Raw genomic sequence first — 14,454 nt, 5'->3', positions numbered from 1 at the left:
TTGGTAGCCGACGTGTCGTACGGGATGAATCCCAATTCTTTTGATCGGTCCAAAACTTCTCTTTTGAAGGAAGACAGATTCGCCGGTACCGCGAACGCCAGTTCTGAACTCGAGGTCCCATGCCCGTCGTTCGCTGCCATCGCCGTCCAGCCCGCGAGTTCCACGATGCGCGATACCACGCCATCTTGAAAATTATGCAGTGAATACACAATGCTTCCGGTTCTCTGTGCAACTGTTTTTTATTTCAATCAACGTATTTGCAGCTTTTTAGAAGCCACAAAATTGGGTTTCATATATTCTCTTTTAATATTGAGTGTGAGCCTTCAATGACCTATGACTGATTACATTTAGTGGTTGTGTCAGTGAGTCTAAACCTTAGAAAACGGCCCGTGACCACGGAAAAGAGAGTGAGCCGACTTAAACCGACCAGTTCTCTATCGACGGATTTCGGGCGGAAAGAAAACGGATTTCGGGCCGCAAATTCTGTTCTGGGTGTTTGCTTGGGCTCTCATATATCACATACAACAAAAATACCTCTTTATCTACAGCCACGTCTCTGAGCTTGTGTGGGTGAACGTGTGTGTGTGAACCTGTACGAGTGGGTGGGTTTGGGCGTTTTGGTATGACTGATGCAAAACAATCGAAACATTGACAGTGAATGCCATACATGAAATTGAAAGGAAAGAAAATATAGAATTGTATCTCGTAATATTAATTTACAGGTGAAACAGAAATGGCGGTTTTTGCTAGTTTTTCTGCGCATTTATTTGGTATATCCTTGGGGTTCAGATATCAGGCACACTTTAGTATGCCCGCATTTGTAAAACTCTTAAGTACATTCTGTATTTTTTGTTGTCTTGGAGCTAGGGAAAACTCTCGCTCAAGATATTTAGCATCAGAGTTTCGCAAGTTTGTATCACGCTCGTGTTGCCTTTATTAAGGCCCGTTCACACTCTTGCGACCTCTTAAACCTGGGTTGCTTAAAACTTCTTAAACCAGAGAACTCACTGGCGCCATCTATTGGGATGCAGTGTAAACTCGGCGGTCCGGCATATTTTTTTATTTTATTTCTCGCACATTATCCTTTCTTTCTTGGCTCGAAAAACTTCTGTCAATGTTATAAATGAGCCTTTCTTTGCGTATTACGCACATTTGACCTCGGAAATCCCGCAAAACCTTCGCTTTTGTGAAATGCAGTTCCAGGGTCACCGCATAGATGGCGCCACAATGCAAGTTTGTTCCCTCATTCTAAAAACATTTAAGAAGTTTTAAAAGATCTCGTCTCTCTGAGTCGTGCTTGGTCGCAAGAGTGTGAACGGGCCTTTATTCAGTTGACACATTTTACTTTTCAGAGCCTTGAACACTGATAGGTGAAAATAATCACTGTGCTAAGAATTTTTTTTATGCCGATGATCATTTTTAACGAAATCTTGAAGGTCAGCAATTATTTATTTATTTATTCAGCTTAATGCGCCCGCAAACATATAAAAGTCTTATTAGTTCGCACATATTACAAACAATAAAATAACAGATACAGACAAACAAGCAAGCAAGACGTTATTTAAAAAAGAATAGGAAAACAACGGAGCACAGATGTTGATCAAGCGGCCAACAATGCTCTTCTAAAGTTTAATAATGGCGAGAACAATTCTAAATCACTCCTATCGCGATTATATAAAATCTGAAGGCGTGTCATCGGAGACTGAACACCAACCATATGTGGGTAGAAACGAAAGGAAAATCTTATACGCTTTTGAAGAACACCGAAAGAAATCGCACTTAAAAGTAAAGGTGCATCAATTGTTGCCGTTCACTGTCCTATACAAAAAGAGTAACGTCTCGCGCTAATCTTTGTTTGTGCAACACCACCAGGTCAAGCGGATTAAGTAAGTATTCATTATCAAAATAAATGCGCCTCCCAACCCATCTATCGTAAACAATACGCACGAGACGACGCTGAACTTTTTTCTAAAATACACGATTGAGTCGATTCAAAAATGCTTCATACGACTGAGCAGAACTCAAATTTAGACAAAACAAGGGAGCGAAATAGGGGAATCATGCTAGAGTAAGTACGAAATTTCCACGTGATTCGGAAAATAAGACCTAGAACGTGATAAAAAGCATTCACAACTTTCAAAGCAGGCTCAGTAAACGAAAGGGGGGGTTAAACAGCAATCCCAGGTCATAAAAAGTATCTGACCTCGCGATAGCTTAACCTAACATGGTATACGAGTACTCAATGCAGCTTGTCTTACGGGTAAAGGAAACAACCTTGGTCTTACTGGGGTTAAGTACCAAATTATTTTTCAAGCACCCGTTTAGGATTGCCTGAACGTCGTCAGGCATCCTTAGGCAGACAGGAGTTGAATGAATTTCGCGGTAAATCTTGAAGTCATCTGCAAACTGCAGCACCTTCGAAAGCTACACACTGTCTACTAAATCATTGAAAAAAACGTTGAGTAACAACGGCCTCAGACTGGACCCTTGAGTCACTCCAGTATTTAAAACACATGAGGCAGAAAGTGACAGCCTATCAAGTTCATATATTTTATTCATAGTTTTTCAATAATATACAACAAATATCTTCAGAGGTATTGTCAATAGTTTCTTGGGAGGATTTCCACAATTTTGTGATTGTCTTCCGAAAGGTTTTAGAATGTTCCTTGAAAATAATGCGGAAGTCCACAATTACAGTTGTGTTTTACTCCGAGCTACACACATTACATTTCGTGGACGTTCTTCGTTTGTCACCTAATAAGACCTCATCAGTAGCATTACGATTGTTGAATATCGATCGTTTCTCGATATTTGAAATAAACAGTTCCACGATAGTCGACTAGTGATAGTATGGTATCGAGTTTCACGATAATCGACTATCGATAGTTTTACGATACTCTACTATCGATAATAAAATCGATGGTGTACATTGGATAGTACTATCGATAGCTTTAAGGTAGTTGACGATCGATATCACTATCGATAGCTATTCACTATACACAGTTATATTTGGCTTCCACTATCGATAGTACCGACACTACTGTCAATAGTTTGCATCACTAGTGTATGTGTTCGTTGGTGCGCGCATGACCCTTCACGTGCATCTGCGTGTTCGCGTGTATTTATATACGTACGCATGCGGGCGTCTGTGAGTGTGCGTGTGCACGCGTGAGCATGCGTGTGTGTGCACGGGTGCGCGTGTGTGTATTTTCGTTGCATTCAGTTGTCGTAGATAAAGTCACTGAAGTCTGGGGAAAATGCGCCAAGCTCTCCTCAATCTCGCCATTTCGGTTCATGGAATTGGCAGTTTCTCATTGACCTGGACATACTTGGTGAGCCGATTTAAATTCGCTAGCGACGGGTAGCTTTATAGAGAAGTTTGTTGTATGCCGAGTGTTTGCTCTTCACACGCAGGCTAAACAAGCGTACATCTTTGTACCGCCACGATGCTGCGTCGGTGCTTGGAGGCATTGCAAAAACGTTTGTCTTGAAAAACGAGGTAAAAGTAATATAATTTTGAGATATCTGTGGAGATAAGCCTTATTGATAACTTGATTGCATACATAGTGCCAAAGACGCTTATCTTGGCGATGAGCGCTTTCATAACGATGATGCTCAAAAGTGAACTTTCCAAGCTTCGAATGACGCTCAGAACGACCCTTTCCAAGCTTCGAAGGTTCAAACGGACCCCGATGGCGATTATCAAGGCAACTAGAACAATAAACCAATCGCCTTGCGTGGTTTTGCCTTCTGTATGTTAGTATTTGATTGTCCGACTGCCTGGCAAGGAAGAAAAGGTCGCCATATTTGCCGGAACCCAGTGACTGTAGTCTTAGCTTTGGAGAGAAAGATGAAAATCGCTGTGCTGCTGTCTTCCGAAAAGAATAGTATAACAGAAGCATACCGTTAAAATCAACTGAGCCTAACGAACTCACGTAATGTAAAAACACAGGAAGCTAGAGGTCACTTTCAAGCGGAAACAGCCATCATTATTCTAGGAAAACACAATGGTATTACGTGTAAAGAAGCTTGACAGTCGCTGAAAACACTTTCTTTGCATTTGTAATTTTGCTTCATGCTGATTCAAATTATAATGAAAAAATCATCTAAACTGTATATGAAAGGGGGCAACGTCCGTCAGGCAAAGCGTAAAGAATCCTCGGAGGTACAACGAAACAATTATTGTTTACACTGTACCTGGAGGTGAACAAGCAAAATGATGAAAAACAGCTCGAAAACGAAGACGACAAGAAGGAACAAATACCACAGAAGGAAGCTGTACTCGCAACTAAAGTTTTATTATAAAAAAAAATAAAGGAAATTGCATATGCAAAACAGGTAACAGACACCAAAAACCACCATCTACTCATCTATCAAGCACGGCACTAACATAAGTGCTGAGTATCCTCGAAAACCACCTTTCATATTTGGTTGCAAAAAGCAGACCACTTTATCGGACAAAGACACCGACGGAGCGCTGACGCATAGATCCCCCAAACTGTAAATGAAAAATTCTTCTATAACTTCACTTCGTTTTTTTTTTATTGTGGTTGGCCAGTACAGCAACTTTAGAGAAATCCGGCACACACTCGGATTTACAGCAATGTGTTGCCAAATGCCCCCGAACAGTGGCCCCCAGTGAATAGGAATGCTTTCTAAGCCTGTCATCGAAACACCTCCGCGTCTGCCTCATATAAAAACATATTACAAGATATGGGGATTTGGCAAACAACAGATGAAACACACGTCACGAACGCTGCGGTGCGCTGTAGCGCAGACGCCTTTTTGGCGACTAGCCCCGTCACCAACCCTAGAACACAATTGGCTCAAGTTTTGAGGCGCCGAGAACACTACTGGCATGCGCACCACCTTTTACTTCCTTCACGTTATGAGAGATTCGATATAGGTATCTACGGAACGATGACAACGTGTTTTCTGTCAATCTTTTTAAGCCTTCTCCACACCTTTGGCCTTCTTCAAAAGAGAACTTTCTACCTTCGTCAAAAGGCTCACCCGAAAACCCGACGTAGGTAGCCTCCCTGCCTGCTCCCGGAAACTGTCATTCATCGTGTGAGCACAGAACTTCCTAAAAGCCGAAGTGAGACACGCGACAGCAATCCGTCTTATCACGACTTTGGAATGTGAAGGCCGGTAGTCCAGAATAAGGCTTCTAAGAACGGGGTCTGTAAGACCAACACATGGCATTTTCCCCTCGGCTGACCGATAAGTAAAAAATTTGGAGTAAACCTGCTTTAGATTCTCATACGTGAGACTAAGTGCCACAATACACTCACTGAAAGCTTCCAAGATCGTATTTTGTGTGTCACTTCTATCAGCTCCTTTATAGTGGCCTGAAAGCACTCCAAGAAACGGAACACTTTTTTTTAACGCAGAAGAACATATGGTACTCTCTACAGCTCTGTCTACCTCAGCAAAGAAAATATCGCTCAAGATTGGCGCCACCCATCATCCAATTCTCACGCCTTTTTTTTTTGAAAAAAAACATATTATCACGCCACCCAACCATCATAGAGCTTAAATAAAATTGTAACAGCTAAAGGAAGCCTTCCAGAGAGACACCGCGAGAGTTTCTGTATCCCAGTTCCCCGTTAGACTTAATGCATAACCTCAGCGAGGATAACACCTGGTCGTAGGGCAAAGAATAAAACAACTCTTTATCATCCACACTAAAGGCCGACCACTTTCTTGCCTGTTTAGCTTTAAAAATCTCTACTACCGCCTCAGAGTTGTGCACCTGGTAAGGGTCTCCGATATTTAAGGGCGACAGTTGCTTCTGGAGTTACGAAGCCATCTGACGCAGCCAAGTGCCCCTCTCGGCAACAATGGCACTAAATGGGCACAGGCCCTTATGCGTCTTGGCACTGAAAAATATGTCGAGATGCAGGACAACTGATTTTTTAAACCTCCCTTCCATCGGCTTCAGAGTAAGGCTATCACATAACATATTTGCCCAATCTTTTACCTTTATCATTTTAATTATTTTAATTGGTTTCGTCCCTGATGGTAATATTTTTCAGAACTGAAATTGCAACATGACCCCCCCAGACAAGAATAAAACAGTTAATAGGCAGATATTAGTTGGTCAACTTATGACAATTACTCCCTCGTCTAATCTCCGTCGACTCATATAGATACATGGTGAACGCGGCACTTGCCTCTTTATCACCCATTTTGTTTTGCTATTCCAATTAAAATCAAACCTGTATACGCTATTTATATTTTATCATCCTCTTCCAGAACATTGATGATTAGAAAAATTGAATGAACACTACATCAACACTCTTGTCAGGTGCAGTTTGCATATCAAATACCAAGGGGAATTGAAGTTCATACCACAAATTGTAAAACGACATTTTAGGAATTAATGTTCAGGCATGACTAAAGCACGATATTCCTCATCAGATTAAACTTAAGGATCCCATTGGAATAATCTAGCATTACTGCACTTACCAAAATGTATAAACCTTTCAAAAACTGCAAACTGTAAGCTCCTAGAAAATACGTCACTGGTAAGTTTACAACGTAGGATTGTCTTTTCAGCAAAGACAGGTACTTATGATATGACCAAATGATCTGTCAAGCGCCGAGTCCACAAACACGCGGCCCGTGGACCGCATTCGTCCAGCGACTCGCAGGCACTCGGCCTGCACCCCAGAATAACTTTTCGCTAATTGGATTATGAAACAGGAAATTTGACTAAATTTTTTGCTAAAACCTGAAGTCCAGTTTGCAGATAATTGTCTGAAAACTAGATTTCAGGTTGCCAGCGAGAAATCCAGTTATATTTTCTGGTTCATAATCCAGTTAGCGAAAAGACATGCTGCTTTTTATCGGTACTGATACGAATCCCGGTTCGCAAGTCTCGAACGCCAAAATGGCATGGGTCATGCTGATCTCATCTCCCCGATGCATTTTCGCTCAAAAAGTAGCTCTGCTCTTTTAACGTATTCGCTTAGTTTATACTTACCTGTGTTCATTTTCCCTTTGTTTTCGCTGTATTTCTTGCTTCACAGCTTTTTGTAATGTACAACAATTCCGCTACTAGGATGCAAGCGCGAGCTCTTCTTCGAAGAATACATCTCGGCTGCGCGAACTCTGGATCACAAGGACATCTGTCGAGGAGGCTAAATACTCGGGATCCTCGCGTTGAAAAAAATCATCAGAATAGCAAGAAATGTCAAACTAACTTCTCTTTTCTTTCAGAGACACGTTGAGTTTGGTTAATTCCTGATTTAATTGAGCAACTGTAACGAGAGTGTAGTTTCTCTCTTACTCAATTAAAATGCCAACAGGTTGACGGGTGGTGCCATTTTAATATTTGTCATCACATCGGGTCAGGGTCCAAGGTAGTCATATAAACAAATCAGATCTAAAATTGTCACTGGAAAAACTGTGAGCTTATAAAATGCATGGAGCACGAGGTCTATTATCTTTAATATGCTATACGAACCCCCCCTCCGCCCCTCCCCTTCCCGTCGTGCGTCAGTCCTCGACCTTTCCGGTGTGGGCCGTTTGGCCCCCACACTCAAATGAGTTTGGTACCACAGGTCTAGTTCAAGCTTATGATGATAAATTATGTATATCAATTTAGTCCCCGTTTTATCACAGATTAGCACCTCTGATGATAGTCAAACGTGGCTCACGTATAAGACACGCACGAGCATTTTGTGAAAGCTCTGAAGCCTTCGAAAGGTTTCTTTTCACTGACGTATGTTATATTTGAAAATATATGTCAGTCATTATGCTCTCCGATAGCGATAACCAACAACGGCCTGACTCAGACAAAAAGGTACCTTATCAGAACGCAAAAGCGGTCTTCTTAAACCTGCCTTTTGCGCAAAAGAGGATAATTCAGCACCCTTACTTCCAGTGAAAAGGGTCTTGATTGGCGCCTGCTTCGTCCAGGCGTATCGGTCCACGGGTTCGCCAGTGCGCACCGTCTTCGATATTCTTGCAGAGGAATAACTTGAGGGCGACCACCAATAAATAGGTTTTTGTGTTTGAAACCCAATGAATAGGTACGATCTCATAAGCATTTTCAGAGATAAAATGAACAACGGAGAATTTCGACATGTTGTCAATAAATTCTGAAATGCTGTCCCGAATACAAATGACATATGAAGCCCGGAAAAGTAGAACTGACGCAAATTACGTTAAAAAAAGATATGTCAAATGGTTTCGCTCCAAAACAGTCACTGGTTATGAGTGAACACGAGAGCGCAGGAGAGCTATACTTCGTTTCAGATGTTCCGTGCAGCAAAACGGAGGCTAGTTGCTGTAAGTAGGCAACCTCTCGCGCAATAAGAAAAGCACCCGAAGCAGACGACAAGAAGACAACCATGAGAGAGAGAGAGAGAGTGAGATAGGGAACGTCAAAAGGTAAAATAGAAACCACATGTAAGACTTTCAACATGATTAGCTTTGCAAATTTCGCTCCCTCTCGTCCCGCTTTCCACCTTTGCTGGCACACCAAAATCAGAGCCGGCTAGCTGTGTTCATCATAATCAATTGGTTATTAAAAACGGAAGGTGATTACATCTATGCTGTGAGGCGTCAAAACTATTTGTCTAAAAGATAGCTCCTTGTGAAACAACCTTCAAAACATGGTTGCTCTTCCAACTGGCGACTAAAAATTTACGCAGAAACACGTTCTTAACATATTTATTACGGAGATCATATCTGGTTCTAAATTAATCAACTTCGTGCAAGCTTGAGTCCGAGGTACCATTATCAGATTTCCAGTTGTCCTGCAATGATGAAATTATCCATCTAGCGTATCTTATAGTGCCTCAAGCGGAGAGAGAAACCGCTTCATTCGATGGCAGACAAAACCCACGTTTGCAAGTAGAATAAAGGCTATGATAATCATCACTTCTGAATAGCCTCGATCAGTACGCTTTGGCAACGCTGGAGTGCCCTTTCTCTCAAATGCTTTCAAACCCGGGTGCCGCGCGCACTGCAAACCGGTTGCGACATTGCTATTTGCTGGCAGGAATGGCGTCGGAAATGGACGACAGCGTAGTCAACATTGTGAAAATTTGTTGGACATGTCAAGTCATTGATTGAAAATTGAATACAACGGCCAATCTCCTGTTGTCATCGGCGGCTGTGGGGTAATAGAGATAGGGAGAATTTTGGCTGTCGCGTTCTCCCCCATGTCGCAATGGTCAACTTGCACGAATTAGTAGGAAAGATCCATAACCGGTGCGGTGATAATATATCCAAACTTTGCAACTGTGAGTAGTTATAGCGTGCCATCCATTAGTTTAATTTGAAACCACAAAAGTGTACAGCCCCGCGACTCGCCGGCTTTGGCAATTAGGTCTCTGCAGGTGCGACCGGGAATGCTTCAGCTTTGGTAGCGAATGGACTAGCGAACGTTGTACCCTCAGTCATTTTCCGACTTTTTGTTCACAGCAACGTTGCGAGAACACTCACACGGAACACCGAGACCGAGCTAAATACGACAATAGCGCTACTCTTAATCTTTTTTTTTCTTCTTTTTTGTTGCTGTGGTCACCTTGAGCTTACAGAAAGCATGTTTTTGCGTAAGAACAAACGGAAAAAGCTCCTTTTGTACTAATGCTATTGGAGTTTAGTACCAAATGAGGTGCACGTGATCGTTTCTAATATCTTGAGCTTCAAGGTTTAGCGGCACAATTAATACTGTTTTTATACAACCTTGTCTCAGCGGTGATTTCATGTAGCGCGTCGCGACCTTGGTGCATCACATCCTAACAGAGTGGTTCTAGTAACGTTGGTACAGGGTTTCCTATGCAACATGGAGCTTGAAGCAGTGCAGGCCCATTCACGCCGGCGGTTGAATCGCGTTTGCTTAAAGATTCAGTGCAATTGCTCGCGATTCAGTGACGAAAACGGGCGAATCCGCAAGCATTTGCGTTTCGAACGCCAGTGTGAAAGAGCGGTTTAAGCTGTGTTTTTGTCGTCTCGATCAATGTTGGCTCAGTAATAAGTTGGAGATAGTTCACTACACAACGTTGCGATGTTTGTGTATGTACTACAGTAATACCACGTTGCATAAGAAACATGTGCGCTGCAGTTCCGCAACATTTAAGTTACGCCAGCCAGCAAACGTTGTACCTTCAACCTTTTCCCGAATTTTAGCACACGGTTTCCTAGGCAGCATGAAATTCGAAAAAGTAGCCTAATGCTGTGCCTTTGTGGTGCCGATCAATGTTGCGTCAGAAACAAATTGGAGATAGTTCACTACACAACGTTATGATGTTTGGGACTGTACTACACTGATACCATGTTGCATAAAAAACATGTCGAGCGCTGCAGTTGCGCACCATTTAAATTATGCCGCCTAGCAAACGTTCTACCTTCAACCTTTTTCCGACTTTTAGCACACGGTTTCCTAGGAAGCACGGAGTTCGAAACAGTAGCGTAACGCTGCGTGTTTGTCATGCCAATCACTGTTGTGTCAGAAACATATTGGGGACCGTTGCCCGAAATCTCCCAACACTCCCACAACATTCAAAATATTCTCACAACATATCTACAACACATCAATCTTACTTGTGGTGTAGAGCATCTCGTGGAACATCCAATTATGTCGTTCCCGTCAAAGTAGATTTTGTTTGTATATTTTTTCGAGCACTAAGGAAAGCGCCTGTGATTTAAAAAAAAATATTCTTACGTGACTACTCACTACCGAACTACACGTTAGGGCCTTAGTCACCTAGGATATATTTTTTTAATATCGATCGCTTTCTTTACCTTGTTAAGAAATTAGATCATCAAAGGCAACCTTGACGGAAGCAGCACTATGAATTGTTCGTAAACACTTCCAACAACCCTCAAAACGATGTGTGTGCACACACAAATAATATTTAAAAACGTAGCTAATTATTCAGCATGAATTAGGCAGTTTCACAATTCTAACACATACCTTGGATTGTTGAATAAGACTTTGAACAACACTGCGTTATTTCGATGTGCGCAAAGTCCACCAGCTTATTTTAGACTGTGGCATGAGTTAGCAGAAACACCTGTATAAATACACAGAGGCTAGGAAGACCTAGGCCAAGCGGCATTCTGTCAGAATGCTCGAATCGAGCTCGGAACATGCTTGGCCACATTACTCTTGCCAAGCTCAGGCCGAGCTCGTTACTGCTTGGCCAGCCGACCACTCGAGTTGCCTGACTGATGATGACTGCCCCAGAGCAACTTTTTGGCTTATGCGAGCAGTAGGCGATGATCACCGTCCTTGGCCAGCGATGATTTGCCAAGTTTAATCCCCAATGTCGACATTCTTCTTCGTGGGACTGTTCCATTATCTAGATTTTGTAATGGTTAAGGTATACTTCACATTTCACTGACGGTTTCACGAGGAGTGTCCTCGTAAGTGCAAAAATCGTAAGAATAAATACCTGTATTAGATTGATTTCACACCTATGGTCGTAGTTCAACGAAACGGAGAATGTAGTTTTTTTTTTATTTCATGATTTTATTTAGCAAAGCACCTTCAAGCTGGAACAGCAGACATCTCCTTGAGACCTAGTGTCGCTGGGCGCTTGCTTTCTTTCTGAAAGTAAACCATCCATTAGAACTTCAGACCTCTTCTACATTAGACTGGATTAATTTAATCGCACTGCATTTACTCGAAAATTGTGTACACGGTGTAGACGTGGAGTAATATCGGGCATATTATCGCAAAGTATTTCTGCACTGCGCTTACGAAGCGCAATGCACGCCGCACTGATTCAAAGAGGCAGGTCTGGTTAAATGAGACGCAAAGTATGAATGGAATAATTTCAAAGAAAATATAGCTCCTAAAATGTTTAGAACATTTAGGCTGAAATACTTAATGGTTCATACCTATTAACGTTATTTTATACTCTTGAGGTGTTTCAAACCAATCCCGATGGAACGTAATAGATACTAAGCAGGATTTGTGTTGCTGGGTTATGGTCTGAAACCGACAATTTAAATATTGTGCTCAGGATACCTAGCGCAAGTATGTGCACATGCTTCAGTGTGGCTCGAAGCTAGTGCCGAGATTTTAATGAAACAAAGACTATGTATTTCCTTTTTATGTATTTCTGGCGTATAAACGACCGAATGCAACAGAACTGCAGTTCGGAACTTTGGGGCGTGGTCTTAGAGAAGACACAAATTGATTAATTGTATCTCAGCTAAGCAGAGTTGGAACTTAAAGGGTGTTTTACTGCTATGCGTAACCATATCGTTTTGCCTATTGCAAGTTAGGGATTGTGGCTTAAAAGCTTTAATTTCGGACCACGTCGTCTTTTTAATTAATTAAAAAACAAAGCCCTCCAAATGCAACAGTGAATCAATATCTGTCTGCGTAAACACCACCACAAATTGCTTGCAAGAAACATACGCCCCCTGTCGGATTTTTCTCTTTTCTTGTTAACTGAGAAATAATAAAAAAACAGCTTTGGATGACATGGTTGGTATTGTTGGTTAAGAGTTTCCTTTTTCTGTGAGGCACTGGTTAATTTCAATAACTTACCAGCTTCCCGGAGATCAGACTTACGGAGCATTTTTCCCTGCAAGTACAAAGTTTGAAATCAAGATATGTCAAGTTTGAGTCTTAGATATGTGGCATATTGTCGGATTTCTAAGAAATAAGCAATGCCAGGTGGTGCGGGCAACTTATACTGCAGTTTACTAGAAGAATACCGGTGCGACTCGGCAATGGAATGTCGTGATGCCGCGCGCGTAGACAGCGCTCGACATCACGAATTGTAAATATAGAAAGTCGCTGTAGCCCGCCTAGTTTGACTGAGACTGCGCAGACCATTCGCAACTGTTCGCAAATATGTTCTTCTTGTTGTGTTTAATTTACGCGCCGATTTCTTCTGCGGCCTGAGCATTATTTCACATGTGCGTGTGTTTCACGGAATTTCTCGAATTTGTTGTGTTCTGGTTATGCGGATCGTGGTTGCGTGAAGGTAAAGCAAACACACCGTACGAGACACAGCTAAAGAACAGCTGGGGTAAGAAAAAGACGAAACTGCCGTATTGTTTCGACTTTGTCTTTTTTGGGGTGTATTTCTTTTCAGACTGGTGACCACCTGAAAATGAGAAAAACACAAAACTGCTCCTTAATTCTTCCCCTTCATCCCAGCCTTAAAAAGAAGCGGAGTAGGCCTTGAAACGTTTTGTAGCAAATCAAAGATCGTTAACTTGCCATTTGAAACTGCACATTGTCTGCGCCAATGCTTTTTTAAAGCGAGTAAAATGAAAAACCTAATGCGCTTGGAGCGGTACATCACAAAGACTTCATGTTTTTTACTGCCTTGCCAGCAACGTTGGCCCATTTGTATCACCAGTGGTACGTCCTTCCTGGACCGCTGTTTTGGATCGTGTGAAATGTAAGGGAAGATGTGGACCTTGTTATATATACTCAGCGGCTGATCTGCTTTTAAAGTCACGGTAAACAGAATGTTAAGTGGGACATGCATTTTCTAAAAAAAAAAACTATAAATAAAGAGTAAGTTTACCCTGTAATTGTTGTTGGGGACACAAAGTAGTAGAAGAAAATTAGAACACATGGCAAACTCACCGTATGGACATGCTCGTTTACAATCATCTTCGGTCCGGAAGAATTTTATGCTAGTTTGGCAATCATATTCATGTTCACATTTGTCAGTTCTGTTGTCGAAGTAGTACTGAAGCGTCATAGTAGCCCCAGCGTCACACATTGCGAAGGGTATGGGTGCTCGACATACTTGCTCTGCAGAATATTTATATTTTTAGTATGGCTGTTTTATGAGTTTGTTGCTGACAGAGTATCAGGAAATTTGTATAACGTCTGCCGTGCAATATCCTACTTTGGCGCATCGTCGAATGAGTGAATGATATCAGATAATTCTAATATCTTCTTTCACATTTGAAAGTAGAAAACACGAAAAAGCTTCCTCATTTATATTCGCTGCTCCGACAAAATCGAACACCGTGCCATTACCTTTAAAAAAAGAATACGATAATGATATATCTGAAATTCAACGTGAACTAGATTAACTGAAACGAAGACGTAATGTTTTATATTAAAATTATAAATAAAAGACGTTCTACCGCGCTATTCCTTTTGAACAAAAAATATGTTTGACTGTTGACAGCACGTTTCTTGGTGAAGTGATACGTTATTGTTTAGCCCTCCCAGGCAATCATTAAGACGACTATTCAGTTTACGCTCATTACAAACACTAGGAAAATTATTTGTGTTCGAGCCAGCCACCCCTTAGTGCTGTTGCTTGATGTCAAACGCATTTCTTTTTTCCCACATGATGGCACTCGAGCCTCCCAATTTTTCCCCATTGATATTGTTTGTTGATGTTTACTGAAGTAAATGGAACGTCGTTTAGAAGAGCAGGACTACAACTCAATACTCTCGATTGCGCCTTAACAGCGCACTAGTAGTTCACCGTCGGCCCCTCCTTG

Source organism: Ixodes scapularis, unplaced genomic scaffold (assembly GCF_016920785.2).
Source record: "Ixodes scapularis isolate PalLabHiFi unplaced genomic scaffold, ASM1692078v2 PGA_scaffold4__175_contigs__length_147842914, whole genome shotgun sequence".
Classification (NCBI taxonomy): Eukaryota; Metazoa; Arthropoda; class Arachnida; order Ixodida; family Ixodidae; genus Ixodes; species Ixodes scapularis.
This window is presented reverse-complemented; position numbering follows the sequence as displayed.